This window comes from Salvelinus fontinalis, chromosome 20 (assembly GCF_029448725.1).
Source record: "Salvelinus fontinalis isolate EN_2023a chromosome 20, ASM2944872v1, whole genome shotgun sequence".
NCBI classification, from domain to species: Eukaryota; Metazoa; Chordata; class Actinopteri; order Salmoniformes; family Salmonidae; genus Salvelinus; species Salvelinus fontinalis.
The window spans coordinates 23,947,871-23,971,473 of record NC_074684.1 but is presented as its reverse complement, the minus strand read 5'-3'; the positions used below and the strand labels follow the sequence as shown (position 1 = coordinate 23,971,473).

General features: G+C 46.0%; 2 pseudogenes; one reads left to right on the top strand and one right to left on the bottom strand.

Annotated features, from left to right (window-relative positions):
• The first annotated feature begins 442 nt into the window (after positions 1 to 442).
• Positions 443 to 9,520, top strand: LOC129817126 (tubulin epsilon chain-like; annotated as a pseudogene).
• Positions 9,521 to 9,623: 103 nt separating this feature from the next.
• Positions 9,624 to 23,603, bottom strand: LOC129817124 (cellular communication network factor 6-like; annotated as a pseudogene).

The following is a 23,603-nucleotide window of genomic DNA, read 5'->3' as shown; positions in this document are numbered from 1 at the left end:
CAGCACATGCGGCCCACAAAGTTTCAAGTATTATGTAGGCTAGCGAATTTCATTTGAACTTTTAAATATAATTGGGCATATACTGCTTTCCATACTGAGCTGGGCTGTCTGTCCCCACCCTGAGCGCTGATTTATCATGCAGAGGCCGTAGAGAAGATTTAGACATTGCATATAATTACATTTTCCATTTCACGCTATGCTGTTCATATAAATAATTTATTATAATTTACCGGTTTCTTGCAGTTATTTATCCCGGGAAAAGGGAGTGGTTTTGGGCGGTAAATCCCGGTAAATCTCTGTAACCGGGTTCCCGCCATTCAACCCTAATCTACACTGATTGAAGTGGATTTAACAGGTGACATCAATAAGGGATCATAGCTTTCACCAGGTCAGTCTATGTCAAGGAAAGAGCAGGTGTTCCTAATGTTTTGTACACTCAGGCATGCTGACGTCTGATGGTGAGTAAGGTAGCTATATAGCATTGCTTTAAAATGGAACAGCTAGCTAATATTTATGTAACATGGGTTAGCTGTGTTCTGCAGATGGACAGTGTGGTGACCAGGTGGGCTGCAGGTTATGGGATCTTGCTTTGCGGGAGCATTCATATGTCAACAAAGTAAGTAAACTTTTCCTTAAAAATAATTGTAGTTATTAAAAGGTACATTTATTTGATTTGATGGGAAAAGGTCAAGGCTACCAGTAGTGAAGAAAATATTTCAGAATGTTTAACAATGTATTCTAGATGAATGCCAGTCACCTGTGGTTTTTATCCCCTGTTGTGTAAAATGGGACAGGAAGTAAGGCTAGTGGTATGTTCTCATTTGACATACCGGTACTCATAACTGGGCTACAGTATCTCAAACATTTCTTTCATATTTTCTTTGTCATTGAGAAAGTAATCTACAATGAGGCTCTGAGCAGCTTTTTCCAGAATGTTGACCCCATGGTAATTCCATCCCGCCCATCTCTTGCTGTGACCCATTCAACTCTAGCGACTACATGCCTATGAAACGTGCATGCTCAGTCAGTCAGTCAACCTTTACTCTCCTTCTCAAATGACCATTGTTATTCCCTGCTATGTATGTATTTCCAGCAGAAGCAATGGGGTAGCTTGTGACATCACCGGTGGGAGGATACGATCCCAGGGTAAATTCCAGTGATGATTTATTGTCTCTGCTTGATTAATGTGTGTGTGTGTGTGTGTGTGTGTGTGTGTGTGTGTGTGTGTGTGTGTGTGTGTGTGTGTGTGTGTGTGTGTGTGTGTGTGTGTGTGTGTGTGTGTGTGTGTGTGTGTGTGTGTCAGCTTCACACACCCTCTGACAAGAGGAATGCCCTCTCTACAGGCGGTGTTGGTAGACATGGAGGACTGGAGGAGGGCATGGTAAATGAGATCCTACAGGGCCCGCATGAGAGAGATCTTTCATAGCACTCAGCTCATCATTGACGTGTCCTGGTGAGGAACTGAGTGACTGAGTGACTGACTGTCTCTCTGTCTGCATGCCTGCCTCTGCCTTCCTCAGGCATGCCATCTCACATGCCCATATGCAGCTTATGAAACTCATTTTTTTGTAAAAGTTCTGTATAGGCTAGGCACCTCAAACTCAACTCTAGACCTCGAAGTTAGTTTCAATGTGCTTTTCCATTGTTCTCACCTAATCAGGGACTGACTTAGACCTACAGTAGGACTCAAGATGGGTGCAATTAATTATCAGGTATAACAGAAAAACAGCACGCTCATTACCTTGTAGGGGTAAAGAGTTCAGTACCCCTGAGCTTTACATGGTAATCGCTTCAGTATATGGCACATAAATAGTTTATTTCAGTGAAGATAGCATTGTCAGTGGTTTGGTGTGTAGTGATTAGTGCTTTTTTATGTCTGTTCGGTTTTGGTTCGATCATAAAAAATTATCATTGTTTTCGGTTACGATTATTTATTTTTTAGACATTAAATGCACTATGCATTATGTGGGTTTAATGCTGTGACAACATAGAATAAAACAATTCACAAAAGTCCCTTGATGGTGGGCACTGCCCATTATTGCTTATCACTCATTAACCATAATTTATTCACATTACTTTACTTTAATAAAATATTTGTTTTAGTTGATGACTATATTATTTCATTCCAAGTCATCATCTCTATAGAGCTGCTGCCTATGCTGTCTGACAAAAATCACTATTTAGTAGTTCTTCAAAGTAAATAAGGCATACTTTTATGACTGCTGAATACCAACTATCAATCACATAGATCATGTATCTTCGGCTCACGAAGCACCTGCTTTCTATCCCTCTCGATCATGTGTTCCGCACACACCTGACAAGTTTAAGCTGACTCGCAATGTTTTATGGTCATTGTAGTTAATTACAACGTTCTCTGCGCTAAACTATGTAGAATATTGTCCTGATGGAAACTACAATTCCCTACTACATTGTACAGTTCAGACTTGATCTAATTTATCTCCAAAGAAACTGCACATCTAGCTCAAGGAAGAAAAAAAAAACTAAATGGCATTCAAATATTTAAACCGACATCGTTGGCTAATCGATCAGCACTAATTGTCAAGCACCACTGACACAGACGATAGGTTTCTGGCTAAAACCTGAACATTAGGACTAGTCAATAAACTTCTAATTATCGAGGTAATTCTGTGGTCAAACAATGCCAAACTTCTTCTGTACCGCAAGTGTGTAACCTCATTAATTTATCTCCAGGGCAGTGGGCCGCTGGACGTTTGGCTCAGCCTACAGGGAACAGATTGTGGACCAGTTGAAGAGGGCAGCAGAGCATTGTGACAGGCAGCAATGCTTTCTCATTCACTCAATGGTTGGAGCTGAGGACTCAAGAGTGTACAAATGCATTCATAGTCTCATAACTACTGAACCACATTAGTAAACACATTATAACTGCATGAACGGCATTGGGGCTTTCAATTTTTTTCCAGTGTAAAGTTTTGGATGAGCATAATGTGTTGTGTTCTATGCTGTGATGGCCAGGGACTGGGCACCTGTGTGTTAAAACTTGACGTCAACACCTCCTCCTACAGCATTGTCTTGGCCATGCAGTAGCTCACCAGGCATGCCGACTTGTGTTCTCCTGGTGGAGAATCAGGTGTGTGTTTGTCTGTGTGCGTGTGTTACTGCCTGTGTGTCAGGGTTAAAGTGTAATCTTAGTCTTTGATTCAGTGCTCAGGTCTTTCCTCATTATGCATGTCCTCCATTTTGTTTCTGACCGTTAAAGTTAAACCACAGTGATTTACTTCCTTTGTCCATTTTTGTTATTCTTCTTCCAGTCATTGGTAGACATAGTGAACAAGATAAAGCACATGCCCCACAGTGGAAATGTCACGTTCCTGACCTGTTTTCTCTTGTTTTATATGTCTTTATTGGTCAGGGCGTGAGTGTTGGGTGGGCAGTCTGTTTTCTATTTCTATGTGGGGTTTTGTGTTCGGCCTGGTATGATTCTCAATTAGAGACAGGTGTGTATCGTTTGTCTCTGATTGAGAGTCATACTAAGGCAGCCAGGGTTTCACTGGTGATTTGTGGGTGTTTGTTTCCTGTGTTAGCGTTTGGGCCACACAGGACTGTTGCAGGTTAGTCACGTTTGTTGTTTTGTTAATTTGTAGTGTTTGTTGGTTTGCCATTAAAATCATGAATACCTCCTACTCCGCATCTTGGTCCGATCCATGCTCCTCCTCGTCTGAGGAGGAGAACGACATTGACAGCCGTTACAGAAACACCCACCAAACCAGGACCAAGCGGATTGGAGAAGGACGGCAAAAACAAAAGCAATGAAGAGAAGAGGAATGGACATGGGAGCAAATATTCAACGGAGAAGGACCCTGGGCTGTGGGAGAGAATCGCCGCTCTCGGGAGGAGAAGGAGGCAGCCACAGTCCAGGAGCGCTGGTATGAGGAGGCAGCACGTAAGAGAGGCTGGAAGCCCGAGAGGCTCACCCAAAAATTTCTTGGGTGGGGGCTAAAGGGGAGTGTGGCGAAGCCGGGTTGGTTACCTGAGCCAACTCCCCGGGCTTACCGTGGAGTGAGAGGGCGTCGTACTGGTCAGACACCGTGTTATGCGGTAAAGCGCACGGTGTCCCCAGTACGCGTGCTTAGCCCAGTGCGGGCTATTCCACCTTGCCGCAGTGGGAGGGCTAGGTTGGGCATCGAGCCGGATGTCATGAAGCCGGCCCAACGTATCTGGCCTCCAGTACGTCTCCTCGGGCCGGCGTACATGGCACCAGCCTTACAGGTGGTGTCCCCGGTTCGCCTGCATAGCCCAGTGCGGGCTATTCCACCTCGCCGCACTGGCAGGGCTACGGGGACCATTCAACCTGGTAGGGTTGGGGAGGCTCGGTGCTCAAGAGCACGTGTCCTCCTTCACGGTCCGGTATATCCGGCGCCACCTTCCCACCCCAGCTCAGTACCACCAGTGCCTACACCACGCACCAGGCTTCCAGTGTATCACCAGAGCCCTGTTCCTCCTCCCCGCACTCGCCCTGAGGTGCGTGCCCTCAGCCCGGTACCTCCAGTTCCGGCACCACGCATCAGGCCTATAGTGCGTCTCAGCCGGCCAGAGTCTGCCGTCTGCCCAGCGGTGCCTGAACTGCCCGTCTGCCCAGCGGTGCCTGAACTGCCCGTCTGCCCAGCGGTGCCTGAACTGCCCGTCTGCCCAGCGGCGCCTGAACTGCCCGTCTGCCCAGCGCCGTCTGAGCCGTCCGTCTGCCCAGCGCCATCTGAGCCATCCGTCTGCCCAGCGCCATCTGAGCCATCCGTCTGCCCAGCGCCATCTGAGCCATCCGTCTGCCCAGCGCCGTCTGAGCCATCTGTCTGCCCAGCGCCATCTGAGTCATCCGTCTGCCACGAGCCATTAGAGCCGCCCGTCTGTCCCGAGCCAGTAGAGCCGCCCGTCTGTCCCGAGCCAGTAGAGCCGTCCGTCAGTCAGGAGCCGCTAGAGCCGTCCGTCAGTCAGGAGCTGCCAGAGACGTCCGCCAGTCAGGAGCTGCCAGAGACGTCCGCCAGTCAGGAGTTGCCAGAGACGCCCGCCAGTCAGGAGCTGCCAGAGACGCCCGCCAGTCAGGAGCTGCCAGAGACGCCCGCCAGTCAGGAGCTGCCAGAGACGCCCGCCAGTCAGGAGCTGCCCGCCAGTCAGGAGCTGCCCTCCAGTCATGAGCTGCCCTCCAGTCATGAGCTGCCCTCCAGTCATGAGCTGCCCTCCAGTCATGAGCTGCCACTCAGTCGGGAGCTGCCACTCAGTCGGGAGCTGCCCCTTATCCCGGAGCTGCTGCCCCTTATCCCGGAGCTGCTGCCCCTTATCCCGGAGCTGCTGCCCCTTATCCCGGTGCTGGCCCTTATCCCGATGCTGCCCCTTCATTTAGGTGGGTTGAATTGGAGGGTGGTCATTGGGAGGGGGATACGGAAGCGGGGAGTGACTATGGTGGGGTGGGGACTTCGCCCAGAGCCTGAGCCACCACCGTGGTCAGATGCCCACCCAGACCCTCCCCTAGACTTTGTGCTGGTGCGCCCGGAGTTCGCACCTTAAGGGGGGGGTTATGTCACGTTCCTGACCTGTTTTCTCTTGTTTTATATGTCTTTATTGGTCAGGGCGTGAGTGTTGGGTGGGCAGTCTATGTTTTCTATTTCTATGTGGGGTTTTGTGTTCGGCCTGGTATGATTCTCAATTAGAGACAGGTGTGTATCGTTTGTCTCTGATTGAGAGTCATACTAAGGCAGCCAGGGTTTCACTGGTGATTTGTGGGTGTTTGTTTCCTGTGTTAGCGTTTGGGCCACACAGGACTGTTGCAGGTTAGTCACGTTTGTTGTTTTGTTAATTTGTAGTGTTTGTTGGTTTGCCATTAAAATCATGAATACCTCCTACTCCGCATCTTGGTCCGATCCATGCTCCTCCTCGTCTGAGGAGGAGAACGACATTGACAGCCGTTACAGGAAAGGTAGGTTCTGTGATCAAGAAGGACACTGCCATCGTCTCAGGCCAGGGAGGGGTCAGTGGAGTGGAGAATGCCATGAACAATGTCATAGCCAACCTGCTGCTCAATATCACCAGGTAGACTATTGGGGATAGACAGGCTGCTGTCTGTGGCACTAGGCCTCTTCATTGAGCCTCCCAGGTGTTTGCAGTCTGGTCTCCTCCAGTGAATTTTACTGCCATTGTAAAAACCAACATCTGTTTTTGGATTAAAAAAAACATTAAAAAGCCAGTTTTAAGAAAATTGAGAGAAAATTCTGAGTTATAAAAGTGCCATAATAGAATTACAAAAGACCCACCCCACCACTAACAACGTAATTGCACAGTGCAGTCATTGCACTGTTAATTGGGGGTTATTTGTGTCAATAAAGAATAATGCTTGTTTGTCTGAGGTATTAGCATCTGTCTGCTTGGTTCTTACATGTCTGATGTGCTACCAATTCACTGTTTATGTTTCTCTGCTGCTGTAGTTCAGCTCGTTTTGATGGATCACTCAACATGGACCTGAATGACATGGACCTAGTTCCCTTCCCTCGACTGCACTACCTGGTGCCCAGTGTTACCCCTCTCTATACACCCTGTCTGTTGTTAACATCCCCACTAGGAGATCTGCTCTCTTGTCCCAACAGCTATTTTTACCCATAGACTTCTCTGGAACTCAGGATATTACATTGCCCACCGCCCTCTGTACAAGTGCCCTTTGTTGACAGTCAGTGAATAGCAAAGCTCCGTCTCACTGATGCTGTCTACTCTGTTCTATGCTATATAAAACTGTAGTATCTTGAATAGACCAACATATAATTGAAGGACACTAGATGTAATCTTTACTTGTCATTTATTAGGAACTGATTTACACCACCATCTATCATGGAAACCAATACTCAACTAACTATCTCTATTGCTCACAGAACGGTTACCAACCTAGGACCGGTGATAGCGCCGCCTATTGGTTAGATGAGCCAGCATCAATTATCACTTTACAACAAAAACAGTGAGTGATAGTGACGTGATAGTGATGGCATGATATCAAGCACTCATTATATATTCTGGTGTCAAAGTGGAATCTCACAGTGAACTAGTAATACTAGAGAGACCTATGAATAGCCCATTATGCTAATGGTGTGTCCTGGCATGTATAGTGTAGTGTGAAAGCGCTATACAGTAGCGTGTTATCTTTGTTAGTTGAATGCACTTAGTTACGGTCCATTGCAGTCTTGTGTGGCTCAGTTGGTAGAGCATGGCGCTTGCAACGCCAGGGTTGTGGATTTGATTCCCAAGAGGGACCAGTATGAAAAGGTATGCATTCAATACTGTCTGTGTCTATCCTACCTCAGGCTGGACCAGATGTTCACTGATGCCTCCAGTAAAGACCACTACCTGGCCTGTGCCCTCAGGTTCCGGGGCAACATGCAGGTGTCTGACTTCAGCTATCCTCCCCTCCCCATTCCTGTTTCCAATCTCTAATAAAAAGTACTGCAACTGCCTGTTCACCCAGACTCATCCATACTTGTACGGCCCAGAGATTACCTTCCCAGCTGCTCACTCTCAAATAGTGTTCCTATTCACCGCTGTGTGTTTGTGTTCCACTACAGATGCCCCTGAATCATGACTGGCCAATTCAGCTCCCACCTTCTCCTCTCCCTGCAGAGATCTTTTTCATGTGGCATGTTGTCAAGAGCAACAGAAACAGGAGATTTTATGAAAGCACATACCTGTATGTGACCACCATGTAAATCTGGAGGAGAAATCTCCTGGTGCACAGACACCTTGTGGCACATTTAGGTGACTGGATAGTGACAGTATTATTCACTTTGGTTGTTCAAGTAGACTGTACATCTAGATGTGATTTAAAGTAAACCCTGGAAATGTGGGCTGATTCCGTGTCTGGTAACCTATGGGCTCATTTCCGGGAGCCTAAACTTCTACTTTGAGAATGAGAAACCGACCCTATATGTTTTCATAGAAAAGCAGGTTGACCAATGCTAGCCCCATATTTATTCGCTCTTCTTCTTCTTCATCTCAGACTGAGGCCCACACTGCCCTTTGTGTCGTGGAACCAGGAGGGATGGAAGACAGGGCTGTGTTCTATGCCCCCTGTGGATCACTCCTTACTGGCCCTGTCCAACAACACCTGCGTCAAGCCCACCTTCATAGAGCTCCGAGACCGCATCACCAAGCTCTACAGGAAGAAGGTGCATCCTAACCTAATCTTCAATCACAACAACCTTAAACTCTGTTGCAAAAGAAGTGTTTAGGGTCCAGAATATTGAGAGGTAAAGACCGCAACAAGACCATTTCCATTTCACAGAGGACAATAGCAGAGTTCTGCTAAAGAAGGAGAAGCGGTTCATGTTCTCTAAGCAGGGCTGTAGGTATCAGGATTTTCCCTGTGATCAGTGTAGAGTACATCCCTATCTGACATAATGTATTGTTTTGGCAGGCTCACTGGCATCACTACCTGCTTGTGGCCGGGATGCAGCAGGGCTGCTTCAATAAGACCATCTCCTCCCTGATGGACGGGATGGAGAAGGGCTGCTTCACCGAAGCCATCTTCTCCCTGATGGACGGGATGGAGAAGGGCTGCTTCACCGAGGCCATCTCTTCCTTCTCCTACCTGATGGACAGGATGGAGCAGGGCTGCTCACGGGGCCCATCTCCTCCCTCTCCTCCCTGATAGAGGACTACAGTCAGCTGGATGCCACCAAGGACAGACTAATGATAGTGTTAGCACTAGCAGACTGTACACACAGTGGACCGTGTGTGGTAATGTGTTGGTGTATACGTGCAAAGCAATTTAGTATTTTACTAGAAGAAAATAGTACTGTAATTTTATAAATAACTGGTTTATTTCTTGTTTACAAGTTTCAAAAGATTTCTTACACTTTTGTGTGTAAATGATATTCCTCATCCGTCAAAATAAATGACAATGGATTGCTGAGTAGTGAGTATGTATACCTTGAAACAAAAGGTTATTATGTCAACAAAACAAATAAACATTTATACCAAACTAACAATTCAAACTAACAATCCAAATCTGTAGTGAATCAAAGTGGATATGAGATTGTAAGATATTTTGGAGCTAACTTGGTTGAGAATGAACTGGTAGAAAGATTCATTTTTTTTCCAGCTGGTATAACACTGTGTTTGGTATTGATAAGGGGTTACGATCAGATGTTCTCTAGATCCTAAAAAAGGTTTAAGAAGATACCTGACCCAGAACATGTTTGCTCTATCTATCCCTGTTCCCACTATTGGCCTCACTGACAGCCCTACTGTTAATGAGGTACTGTAAAAACCATAGCATTTGAGGTTTAACCCCAAATTGTCATTACTTACATTACGTTTCCCTTCATGTTAATTGTTAAGTAATCAGCCAAACCCTAGTTGTTTCTATCCAGTCACACTTCATGAGTTGAGGTTCCACGTGTTTCAACTTTCATATCAGCCCACTTGCATCTAGCCAGAGAACACAGGCACTGTTCAGGAGCGCTTGATGTCCAGACTGAACTGTGACCAAGGTTCAGTCCTGGCCGCTTAACCACCATGACTCGGTCAGAGGCAGTAAGACCAGGTCTTTGTTGGAGTCTGTAGGCATTCATATGGATGAGGCTCTAGGGTTGATATAGATGCTGGAGAAGGTGCTAGAGGAAGCGTAGCTCTGCGAACATGTCCCCAGGGTCTTCGCACATACTCTGGCACACGCAGGACGTTCTCCACTGCATCTTCCAGCGCACGTTGGAGCCGCTGTTGCACTTGAAGTTGACGGCCACCATTTTGGATTTGATGGGGACATCAGCAGCGCTTGACGGTGCAGATGCTGCAGTAAGTGGGTTTGAAACTCTTGGTGCTGGTACACCCAGACAGGGTCAGCTTCTCAGCTTTCTTGGCCTGGAACTTGGACTTACACATCTTTCCTCTCCGCATCTAGAGGGGAAAAGAACATAGTTAGATTGACCCTGGCCATGATCCCACACTCCTAGGGAGAGTTGGGATATGCAAAAAAACACATTTCCAATTCACACATGCGTATTAATACACACCTGAAATAAGACAAATGTAAGCACCCACCAAATTATTACTTAAGATTCACATAGGAACCCTATCATACTTCTGCTGTGAATGTATGCAGTCGGTCCAAGACCACTGTCATATTTAGGGTGTTGTGGGCATAGAGGGAATTCTTTTTACATTTCACCCATCATCACCATCTCAACAATGCATCATCAACCCCCAGAGAGAGCCTGGCTGGTCAGTGGTCGGTCACCTTGACGTTCTTCATGATGCTCTTCTCACACGGCCACAGCAGGCAGAGGCGGCGGCCCTTCCTCATCTCACACTTGCCGTTGTTGTTGTTGTTGACCTGGACTGAGATTCCCAGGCCGCAGGTCTTGGAGCAGGGACTCCATGGAGTGGTCTGGATCAGGCAGTTCTTCTTCCAGACTAAAGGAGGATCCCTGTAAGCTTTCAGTATTAAAGGGCACCGGGTGAACACCCAGACGGCTAGAGGAAGGAACCCGCCTGCACCTGCCATTCTGCCACAGAGCACATGCTGTTCAGAGTGAATCAAGAGCCCTCAGTCCTCAATCATTCTACCTGCTAAAAACTATTGTATAACCTAGTTGGAGAGAAATTTAGGCAGGCCATGATGCCAAGATGGTTTCAATTGCCTATTTGTATGGTTTGAAATCAGCGATTGAAGTCATATTCGATTTGTGTAATGGCAATATCAAAACATCAAGACCAAGTGGGTGCTAACCTTTCAGATTCACTAGAAAGCAGGATGTTTCTTGTTTTTCAAGCCAAGCAAAGCAGACATTTATTCAAATATATCAAAGCATACTTAAAAGAGGCCTTGTTGCTTTTGATGGAAAGTGAGCTCCAGCTCTCCATGGACATTCGTTCATGACTAGAACCATCCACCCTACTCCCAAACAGTCAGTCAGGCACACTCCATCCTCTCTGCACTTCCCAGCCAAAGTCATTAAAAGCCCTCTGCCTCCCTCTTTCCATCCAGTTTACTTTCACAGCAATTAGCATTCCAGGGCAGACAAGCTGGCAATTCTGGCCCTGGTTTTCTCAACTAACACACACCTGGCATGGCGGCCATGTAGGTCGTATCCTGCTGGTGCTTCCTAGAAGCACCGGGGCGCTCTGGAGGACGGCTGGCAGGGGCGTGTTGCTCCTCAGAGGGGCAGGACCCAGGAGAACAGCAGGCTTCTGTATGAAGGCCAGGGTGCAGCCGATGGCTCCCGCAATGCATGTGCACTTTAACAGTGATCTGGGCTGGAAGGCCTCGCCATTCTCATAGTGGACCCCGTTCAAGTCACAGCCCACTGCCATCAAGTCTAGAAGCAGGCAATAAGGGAAACAAAACTCAACACAGTTGACTGGCCTGTGCAGTGCTTGCCACATTCTTGTGGTGTTAGTGTGTCTCTAAGTGTGGTCAGCCTTGGGGTATTTGCCTGATTGAAATGTGTGTTTGACCTAATGGGGTCCTTTGATGATCAAAGAGACCATGGGTAAATGAGTAAACCAATCCCGTGGAACTACAGGTTTATGCAAATCTCCAATCCTGAGTGAGTCGCATGAGATTGAAGTATTTTCATGTATTAAAGTTTCTAGACAGTTCTTTGAAGTAGCAGAGTACTATTGCACAGTATAGCTCCTGCCCCCTTTGAAAATAAGTAATTGACCTTGAGACATTTAATTGTACATTGACTTAACTCTGTTGATAGCCCATGGGCTAGATTTGACATGTTCACTCACAAGTGCAGACTCCGGCCTCATATCGCGGCTGGGCATCAGAGAAAATGCAGTACATGCCCTTGTGGGGGTCGCAGATGTCCCTCTCATTGCAGGCCTCTCTGATCTGCTGGGCACAGCTCTTACAGCAGCCGCAGCCGTCCAGCACAGAGCTGACCCCAGGGGCACACTGGGGCTTAACCCTGCACTTTACAGCGCCACTGGCAGAACTGTTTCCTCTCCAACATGGCCTTGCTGTCTCGTGGAGCAGAGAGCTGCCCACCATGGTTCTGAGCCCTGCATAGAGGCTGGAGGGAATGAGAGGACAGGGTTCTTGTACGGTTACGGGTAAAAGAGCACTGCTTGGGAGGTGGGGTGAACAAAGACCAGAGGGTCCCCTTAAACTAAAACAAATGATATTATACAAAGCCTGTGATTTACGGTTCTGAAAGTGTTGCTTTATGTGACATGATATAGAAGTTCTTGATAAAGTTCAAAGTTCACCAAGAAGTCACCTATGGTTAAAACATTCAGAACATTCACATTTCACAACAGTCAAGAGGCTAAAAAAACAAGGATAAAAAGATCAAAACACCAAAACAAAGTATGATTAGTAAAAGTATCAACAAATTCCATAAATCAATTTGAAAAATCTATGTTAGTCAAAGGCGCTATAATTTCGATAAACGGTTTTGTACACACTTTACAATATATCATACATTCCTGATGTGTGAATTACAGATTTTTTTTATTTTTCATTCCCTGTCAAACATACAGTTGAAGTTGGAAGTTTACATACACCTAGATAGGAGTCATTAAAAATCGTTTTTCAACCACTCAAACAAATTTCTTGTTAACAAACTATAGTTTTGGCAAGTCGGTTAGGACATCTACTTTGTGCATGACACAAGTAATTTTTCCAACAATTGTTTACAGACAGATTATTTCACTTATAATTCACTGTATCACAATTCCAGTGGGTCAGAAGTTTACATACACTAAGTTGACTGTGCCTTTAAACATCTTGGAGAATTCCAGAAAATTAGGTCATGGCTTTAGAAGCTTCTGATAGGCTAATTGACATCATTTGAGTCAATTGGAAGTGTACCTGTGGATGTATTGCAAGGCCTACCTTCATCATGGGAAAATCTAAAAAAAAATCAGCCAAGACCTCAGAAAAAAAATGTAAGACCTTCACAAGTCTGGTTCATCCTTGGGAACAATTTCCAAATGCCTGAGGGTACCACATTCATCTGTACAAACAATAGTACGCAAGTATCAACACCCTGGGACCAAACAGCCGTCATACCGCTCAGGAAGGAGACGCGCTCTTTGGTGTGAAAAGTGCAAATCAATCCCAGAACAACAGCAAAGGACCTTGTGAAGATGCTGGAGGAAACAGGTACAAAAGTATGTATATCCATAGTAAATCGAGTCCTAAATCGACATAACCTGAAAGGCCGCTCAGCAAGGAAGAAGCCACTGCTCCAAAACCTCCATAAAAAGCCAGACCACGTTTTGCAACTGCACATGGGGACAAAGATCGTACTTTTTGGAGAAATGTCCTCTGGTCTGATGAAACAACAATAGAACGGTTTGGCCATAATGACCATCGTTATGTTTGGAGGAAAAAAGGGGAGGCTTGCAAGCCGAAGAACAACATCCCAACCGTGAAGCACGGGGGTGGCAGCATCATGTTGTGGGGGTGCTTTGCTGCAGGAGGGACTGGTGCACTTCACAAAATAGATGGCATCATGAGGGAGGAAAATTATGTGGATATATTGAAGCAACATCTCAAGACATCAGTCAGGAAGTTAAAGCTTGGTCGCAAATGGGTCTTCCAAATGGACAATGTGTTACGTCCATTGAAAGATGGATTGGACCAAGGTGCAGCGTGGTAGGCGAACATCTTACTTTTATTTAAAATGAACACCAAAAACCAACTAAATACAAAACGAACGTAAGGTTCTGCAGGCGATACAGCAACTAACAAAATCAAGATCCCACAAACTAAGGTGGAAAACAGCCTGCCTAAGTATGATCTCCAATCAGAGACAACGATAGAAAGCTGCCTTTGATTGGGAACCATACCCGGCCAACAAAGAAATAGAACACATAGATTTCCCACCCTAGTCACACCCTGACCTAACCAAAATAGAGATAAAAAGGATCTCTAAGATCAGGGCGTGACACAATGACCCCAAGCATACTTGGAAGGAGAGTTGTAATGGCATTGAAGCTCATCTGGAGGTTAGTTAACACAGTGTCCAAAGAAGGGCCAGAGGTATACAGAATGGTTTTGTCTGTGTAGAGGTGGATCAAAGAATCACCAGCAGCGAGAACAACATCATTGATGTATACAGAGAAGAGAGTCGGCCCAAGAATTGAACCCTGTGGCACCCCCATAGAGACTGCCAGAGGTCCGGACAACAGGCCCTCCGATTTGACATACTGAACTCGAAGTAGTTGGTGAACCAGGCAAGGCAATCATTTGAGAAACCAAGGCTGTTGAGTCTGCCAATAAGAATGGTGTGATTGACAGAGTCGAAAGCCTTTGCCAGGTCGATGAATACGGCTGCACAGTAATGTCTCTTATCGATGGCGATTATGATATCGTTTAGGACCTTGAGCATGGCTGAGGTGCACCAATGACCAGCTCTGAAACCAGATTGCATAGCGGAGAAGGTACGGTGAGATTCGAAATGGTCGGTAACATGTTTGTTAACTTGGTTTTCGAAGACCTTAGAAAGGCAGGGTAAAATATATATGGGTCTAGAGTGTCTCCTACTTTGAAGAGGGGGATGACCGCGGTAGCTTTCCAATCTATGGAAATCTCAGACGATATGAAAGAGAGGTTGAACAGGCTAGTATTGGGCTTGCAACAATTTTGGTAGATAGTTTTAGAAAGAGAGGATCCAGAATGTCTAGCCCGGCTGATTTGTAGGGGTCCTGTTTTTGCAGCTCTTTCAGAACATCAGCAATCTGGATTTGGGTGAAGGAGAAGTGGGGGAGGTTTGGGCGAGTTGCTGTGGAGAGCGCAGGGCTGTTGACCGGGGTAGGGGTAGCCAGGTGGAAAGCATGGCCAGCCATGAAAAAATGCTTATTGAAATTCTCAATTAATGTGGATTTATCGGTGGTAACAGTGTTTCCTAGCCTCAGTGCAGTGGGCAGCTGGGAGGAGGTGCTCTTATTCTCCATGATCTTTACAGTGTCCCAGAACTTTTTTGAGTTTGTGCTACAGGATGCAAATTTCTGCTTGAAAAAGTTATCCTTAGCTTTCCTAACTGCCTGTGTATATTTGTTCCTAACTTCCCTGAAAAGTTGCATATCGCGGGGGCTATTCGATGCTAATGCAGAACGCCACAGAATGTTTTTGTGCTGGTCAAGGGCAGTCAGGTCTGGAGAGAACCAAGGGCTATATCTGTTCCTGGTTCTACATTTCTTGAATGGAGCATGCTTATTTAAGATGGTGAGGAAGGCACTTTTAAAGAATAACCAGGCATCCTCTACTGACGGGATGAGGTCAATATCCTTCCAGGATACCCGGGTCGGGTCGATTAGAAAGGCTTGCTCGCTGAAGTGTTTTAGGGAGCGTTTGACAGTGATGAGGGGTGGTTGTTTGACCGCAGACCCATTACGGATGCAGGTAATGAGGCAGTGATCGCTGAGATGTTGGTTGAAAACAGCAGAGGTGTATTTGGAGGGCAAGTTGGTTAGGATGATATCTATGAGGGTGCCCGTGTTTACGGATTTGGGGTTGTACCTGGTGGGTTCATTGATAATGTGTGTAAGATTGAGGGCATCAAGCTTAGATTGGAGGATGGCCTGGGTGTTAAGCATGTCACAGTTTAGGTCACCTAGCAGCATGAGCTGTGAAGATAGATTGGGTGCAATCAATTCACATATGGTGTCCAGGGCACAGCTGGGGGCAGAGGGTGATCTATAGCAAGCGGCAACAGTGAGAGACTTGTTTCTGGAAAGGTGGATTTTTAAAAGTAGAAGTTTGAATTGTTTGGGTACAGACCTGGATAGCAAGACAGAACTCTGTAGGCTATATGCAGTAGATTGCAACACCGCCCCCTTTGGCAGTTCTATCTTGCTGGAAAATGTTGTAGTTCGAGATAGAAATTTCTGTGTTTTTGGTGGACTTCCTAAGCCAGGATTTAGCCACGGGTAGTACATCCGGGTTGGCAGAGTGTGCTAAAGCAGTGAATAAAACAAACTTAGGGAGGAGGCTTCTAATGTTAACATGCATGAAGCCAAGGCTTTTACGGTTACAGAAGTCAACAAATGAGAGCACCTGGGGAGTAGAAGTGGAGCTAGGCACTGCAGGGCCTGGACTAACCTCTACATCACCAGAGGAACAGAGGAGGAGTAGGATGAGGGTATGGCTAAAGGCTAACATGACTGGTCGTTTAGTGCGCTCAGAGCAGAGACTTAAAGGAGCAGGTTTCTGGGCATGAGAGAATAGATTCAAGGCATAATGTACAGACAGAGGTATGGTAGGATGTGAGTACATTGGAGGTAAACCTAGGCATTGAGTATTGATGAGAGAGATATTGTCTCTAGAGACATTTAAGCCAGGTGATGTCACCGCATATGTGGGAGGTGGAACTAAATGGTCGCGATGTAGAGGCCAGTTGAGTACCCCCTTGAGCAGATTAAATCGTAGTCCAGTCATGAAGGATAGGCAGGGTTCCGTGCCCCGTACCGGCTGTAGAACGGGTCCGGGTATTGTAGCCCAGGAGTGGCTGATGGGCCTCTTTAGCAAGTCGGGAGAAAGGACCTAGCATGGGCTAGCTCCAGGCTAATTGACGCTTGCTCCGGGACCGACGTTAGCCAGTACTTGGATAGCAGCTAGCTAGCTGCGAAGATCCAGGTGAAAATGTCCAGAGCTTGTGGTAGGAATCCGGGGATATGGAGAGAAAATAGGTCCGGTATGCTCTGGTTTGAGACGCGTTGTACAAACTGGCGAGAGCTTGCCGAGCTAAAGGTTAGCTGATGACCGCTAGCAGTGATTAGCTGACTGCTAGCTAGTAGCTAGTGAGCTGGCTATCTTCTGTTGGGGGATTCCGGATTCGAGGTGAATAATACTTTAGAAAAGACAAAAACAGATCCACACCACATTGGGTGAGGCGGGTTGCAGGAGAGTGTTTTGAAGTTGAGTTTTAGAAAAAATATTTTGAAAGATATGCAAAGAAAAATATATAAAACGATATATACACGGGACACGACAAGACGAGGACAAAGGACGTCTGACTGCTACGCCATCTTGGATTATAATGATATAATTATAATGGTTATAATGGTATGATATCTATGCCTCTGTAACTTTCTCACTCATCATTATTTACGATTCATTCAGGATTATCCGTAATCAAGGTAGCATCCACATTCATGTAGAAGTATTTAGAAAACTGAAACAATAAATGTTTTACCATTAATTTCTGTTGGGCACAAATTTAATCTGAAACACAACCAAAACAAACAGCAAATGCATCCAACAAATGTGTAGAGTCACTAGCTTGATGTAGTCATTGCGTGCTATGAATATGGGACAAAATACTTCACTTTTTACTACTTTATATATGCATATGATGGTTTCTATAGACAGTATAGACAGTATATGAATAGAAAAGGTGTGTACAGCAGTAATTATATAGCATGAGCCTTAACTAGAATACACTGCACACATATGAAGAGGGTAAAACAGTATGTAAGCATTATTAAAGTGAGCAGTGTTCAATGACTATGTACATAGGGCAGCAGTCTCTAAGGTGCAGGGTAGAGTACCGGGTGGTAGCTGGTTAGTAACAGTGAATAAGTTCAGGGCAGGGTACTGAGCGGAGGCCGACTAGTGGTGACTATTCAAAAGTCTGATGCCCTGGAGATAAAAGCTGTTTTTCAGTCTTTCGGTCCCAGCTTCAATGCACCTGTACTGTCTCCGCCTTCTACATGGTAGCGAGGTGAACAGGCCGTGGCTCGGGTGGCTGAAGTCTTCTTGTATTATTAGTAGTAGCAGTAGTAGTAGTAGTATTAGTAGTAGTTGTTGTAGTAGTAGTTGTAGTAGTAGTAGTAGTAGTAGTAGTAGTAGTAGCAGTAGTAGTAGCAGTAGTAGTAGCAGTAGTAGCAGTAGTAGTAGCAGTAGTAGTAGCAGTAGTAGTAGCAGTAGTAGTAGCAGTAGTACATCGCAAGAAGTGAAATCTAAGCAAGCCTAAATATCTTATATTGAGTGATAATTCACTTACAATTTGTGTTTTTACAAGCTAAATTATCACTCAATGGAAGGTAATGTTGCTTATTTTAACTTAAAAAGGGCTTAATACAAGTAATTATTTTATTTACAGATTTTTTTCAAGATATTTCTCTGTAAAAATTAAAGAAAAAAACGCTAACATTTTCAGTGAATTATCACCACTGTAGTAGTAGTAGAATGCCTATAGAAACAGGATTTTTCTTCTTCTCTGCTCTCTATCTCACTCTGCTGTGTGCGCCTTTTGCTAAATGGCAAGGAGCTGAAGCTCATTGGAAAAAAATGAAGGGAAAATGGCGCCGCACAGCTTCCAGAAAACAGTGGCCTTCAAATTAGAGATTTTTGGCTAATTGAGGTAAGACATTAATTCTGCTAATAGATTATGCATGTATGAACTACACATTGACACATCCAGCACAAAGCAGGATGTTTAAAAAATACTTACTAGTCGCCAAAGTTCCAGAGCATGTCTTCAAAATGAGTCCAGTTGCTGCAAGTAGTCTAGAGGCAGAAGTACACTAAATGATAGGTCAAGGGATTCTAAGCATTAGACCTCATCAGACTTGATGCCGCTTAAAAGCTGATAATACAATGCCTGGGGTGAGAATATTATCAAACTCAGTCCTACTGCATTGTTGCTGTTAGTGTATTGACAAGGGATGTTGTGTTTCTTTAGTGTACCATAAACCTCAACAAAATAAAAACACCAAGGATTATTTTGATGTTTACATTTTACTATTCTCATTCGCTATACAAATGTTAGTGGCAGTGTTTAGTAACACTTCAATAGGAAAAGTGCCAGGAAAGTCCAACTGAACAAACTGAGAAGCAGATCAAAGAAAGGGAAGCTAAGTGAGGAGATGAACTGACCATCAGACCTCCTGGTATTGATTGACAGACAGACAGGAATACAGGCTGATTTTAAGCCCAGTGAGTGTGAGGGCACAAGCTTCTTATGTGTCCCCCTCCCTCTTGTGCCTTACACAAGGAGGGGTCTGTGGGCAGGATACTGGGCCTAGGACAGAGCTGCTGAGACTGGGATCACGCACACAAACACACATACCTGTATTTGTTTCTTAATGAAGTGGAAGGGCATGTGGCCTGATGCCTTCCTGTACACACTAACACACACAGTCTCTCTCTCTCTCTCTCTCTCCCTCTTTCTTTCTCTCTCTATTTCTCACACACTGATCTGGAACACAGCCACATTGTACTACTCGTTCAGGCAAGACTCCCCTTCATGAATGATCACTCTCTCCAGGAGTATCATGTCATTTTCATAATGTCCATACATAATGGTTATTTTTACTCTATGAATCAAATATATTTATAGCATATGGCTTGGAGTTATGAAATATTTTCTCTTATGGCCAGTGTATGGCAGCAAAACATTCTGAAGGCCTTTTGTAACCCTGCTGAGAGTTCTGTTACTGCCTGTTGCATAAAATATAATTCTCCTACCACAAGGGGGCACGCAGAGCAATCTGAGGGAATCTTGTATTACAAACAACATTTGGGGGTTTGTGATTGGTGCAAGAGTTCTTATGGAACCTAAGGCAACATGACCTCATATGCTTTTTACATAAAGACACAAAATGGACCAATAAAATTGTCCCACGACAATGAACTTCATTGTGCAGTAAATGTCTCTGGAGTTCAAACAGAGTAGTTATTTTTTACTGTCACTCTCGTGTTAATTAAATATATGACCCGGTGTCTTGAACTTGACAGTTACAGCGCAATTACTCACACTCACTTCTCTTTACGCCGTAGGTGATCACTCAAACAACTTCACAAAAATGTAAGCAAAACCTTTCTGACTGCTTTCATGAATGTTGAAACAGAGCGCCACCTCCTCCTCTCCTCCTCCTAGGAGCCAGCTCACTGACAGATCCCCTAGACAGGAGGGCCTTAGGGGATATTCCTGTCCCACGCTGTGCCGCTCCGCTCTCAGCCACTCATAAATTACACACACCTTTCACATCATCTCCCACTAAAACACAGTAAAGAAAATGCCATCGCCAGTTGCTAGAAGTGGGTTTAGTTATTGAAACCATCTGTGGCTCGAAATTCTGTATGCTGGACTGAAAAATTAACAACATGATGCTTTAGCAGTAGTGTGACGCATCCTCACATAACACGATTTATGAAAGGTTTATGGGTTATGAAAGGTGGTAAGATAGTGTGACGCATCCTCATATAGCGTGACTTATGAAAGGTTTGTGGGTTATGAAAGGTGGTAAGATAGTGTGACGCATCCTCGTATAGCGTGACTTATGAAAGGTTTATGGGTTATGAAAGGTGGTAAGATAGTGTGACGCATCCTCGTATAGCGTGACTTATGAATGGTTTATTGGTTATGAAAGGTTGAGAGATTTGTAAGGAATGTGTCGATCCTCAGGCCACTCAGGGTAACCAAAGATTCCCCACATTTCGACTAGTAGATTAATTAAATAAAAATGACAAATGGATTGTTTTATGGATATAACATACATTAACATTATCATTGATATATAACAAATGCATTATTATTATTGAAACACCTCATTCAAAGAATCTTAAAAGATAAAGATGAGAAGAAACAGCGGAAATTGTCATTAAAAGATTTAGGCTTCCCACCACCATACGACTGGCCTAGACTCATTTACATCCATCATCTTAATTAACTCAAGCTTCATGTCCACATCCCAGCTCAACCCTGACCTCAGAATCAACCATAACCCTAACCCTAGCTTCATGTCCACATCCCAGCTCAACCCTGACCTCAGCCTCAACCCTAACCCTAGCTTCATGTCCACATCCCAGCTCAGCCCTGACCTCAGCCTCAGCCTCAGTCATAACCCTAACCCTAGCTTCATGTCCACATCCCAGCTCAACCCTGACCTCAGCCTCAGTCATAACCCTAACCCTAGCTTCATGTCCACATCCCAGCTCAACCCTGACCTCAGCCTCAACCCTAACCCTAGCTTCATGTCCACATCCCAGCTCAGCCCTGACCTCAGCCTCAGTCATAACCCTAACCCTAGCTTCATGTCCACATCCCAGCTCAGCCCTGACCTCAGCATCAACCATAACCCTAACCCTAGCTTCATGTCCACATCCCAGCTCAACCCTGACCTCAGCATTAACCATAACCCTAACCCTAACCCTAGCTTCATGTCCACATCCCAGCTCAACCCTGACCTCAACCTCAACCCTAACCCTAGCTTCATGTCCACATCCCAGCTCAACCCTGACCTCAGCATCAACCATAACCCTAACCCTAGCTTCATGTCCACATCCCAGCTCAACCCTGACCTCAGAATCAACCATAACCCTAACCCTAGCTTCATGTCCACATCCCAGCTCAACCCTGACCTCAGCCTCAACCCTAACCCTAGCTTCATGTCCACATCCCAGCTCAACCCTAACCTCAACCTCAACCCTAACCCTAGCTTCATGTCCACATCCCAGCTCAACCCTGACCTCAGAATCAACCATAACCCTAACCCTAGCTTCATGTCCACATCCCAGCTCAACCCTGACCTCAGCCTCAACCCTAACCCTAGCTTCATGTCCACATCCCAGCTCAGCCCTGACCTCAGCCTCAGCCTCAGTCATAACCCTAACCCTAGCTTCATGTCCACATCCCAGCTCAACCCTGACCTCAGCCTCAGTCATAACCCTAACCCTAGCTTCATGTCCACATCCCAGCTCAACCCTGACCTCAGCCTCAACCCTAACCCTAGCTTCATGTCCACATCCCAGCTCAGCCCTGACCTCAGCCTCAGTCATAACCCTAACCCTAGCTTCATGTCCACATCCCAGCTCAGCCCTGACCTCAGCATCAACCATAACCCTAACCCTAGCTTCATGTCCACATCCCAGCTCAACCCTGACCTCAGCATTAACCATAACCCTAACCCTAACCCTAGCTTCATGTCCACATCCCAGCTCAACCCTGACCTCAACCTCAACCCTAACCCTAGCTTCATGTCCACATCCCAGCTCAACCCTGACCTCAGCATCAACCATAACCCTAACCCTAGCTTCATGTCCACATCCCAGCTCAACCCTGACCTCAGAATCAACCATAACCCTAACCCTAGCTTCATGTCCACATCCCAGCTCAACCCTGACCTCAGCCTCAACCCTAACCCTAGCTTCATGTCCACATCCCAGCTCAACCCTAACCTCAACCTCAACCCTAACCCTAGCTTCATGTCCACATCCCAGCTCAACCCTGACCTCAGCCTCAACCCTAACCCTAGCTTCATGTCCACATCCCAGCTCAACCCTGACCTAAGCCTCAACCCTAACCCTAGTTTCATGTCCACATCCCAGCTCAACCCTGACCTCAGCCTCAACCCTAACCCTAGCTTCATGTCCACATCCCAGCTCAACCCTGACCTCAACCTCAACCCTAACCACAGTTTCATGTCCACATCCCAGCTCAACCCTGACCTCAGCCTCAACCCTAACCCTAGCTTCATGTCCACATCCCAGCTCAACCCTGACCTCAGCCTCAACCATAACCCTAACCCTAGCTTCATGTCCACATCCCAGCTCAACCCTGACCTCAGCCTCAACCATAACCCTAACCCTATCTTCATGTCCACATCCCAGCTCAATTCTGACCTCAGCCTCAACCATAACCCTAACCCTAGCTTCATGTCCACATCCCAGCTCAGCCCTGACCCCAGCCTCAACCATAACCCTAGCTTCATGTAAACACATCCTAGCTCAAACCTGACCTCAGACTCAAACCTAACCCTAGCTTCATGTCCACATCCCAGTTCAACCCTGACCCCAGTCTCAACCATAACCGTAACCCTAGCTTCATGTCCACATCCCAGTTCAACCCTGACCACAGCCTCAACCCTAACCCTAACCTAACCCTAACCCTAGCTCAATGTCCACATTCCAGTTCAACTCTGACCTCAGCCTCAAACCTAAATGTAACCCTAGCTTCAAGTCCACATTACAGTTCAACCCCCACCACAAACCTAGCCCTAGCTTCATGTTCACATCCCAGTTCAATCCTAACCCTAGCCTCAACCACAACCACAACCCTAAACCTAACCCTAACTTCATGTCCACATCCCGGTTCAACACTAGCCACCAACCCTAACCCTAACCTTAGAGTCATTGCCACAGCCCGGTTCAGCCCTAGCCTAATCCAGATCCTTATCCCTAGCTTCATGTCCACATCCTGGACTCCCTCACCTCCGGGCTCCATCCAGGGGTCTGCAATTAACGGAATTCAGGGAATAAATAATCTGCTCTCCTCCTTTCCTCATCCCTTCCCTTCCCTTTCTCCCCTACTCCCCTCTCCCCCTAAAGCGGCTAAACAGGGGCAGGGAGCCATGCATACAATGGATGACAGTCCTGACCAGTAAACATTGGGAGAGAAAAGGGGTATGAATGAGGATAACCACTGTATTACCTCCCCTGTGGAATGACAGGAATGCCATGTAATTTTATTGAGTATCCAGACCAGTGGAGACTGCTGAGGGGAGGACGGCTCATAATACTGGATGGAATTGAGCCAATAGAATGGCATCAAACACATGGAAACCAATGTGCACAGGTCCTGAGTTACCTGAGGGGTGTCTACAAGGGACGTCTCATCTGCAAACTCAGACAT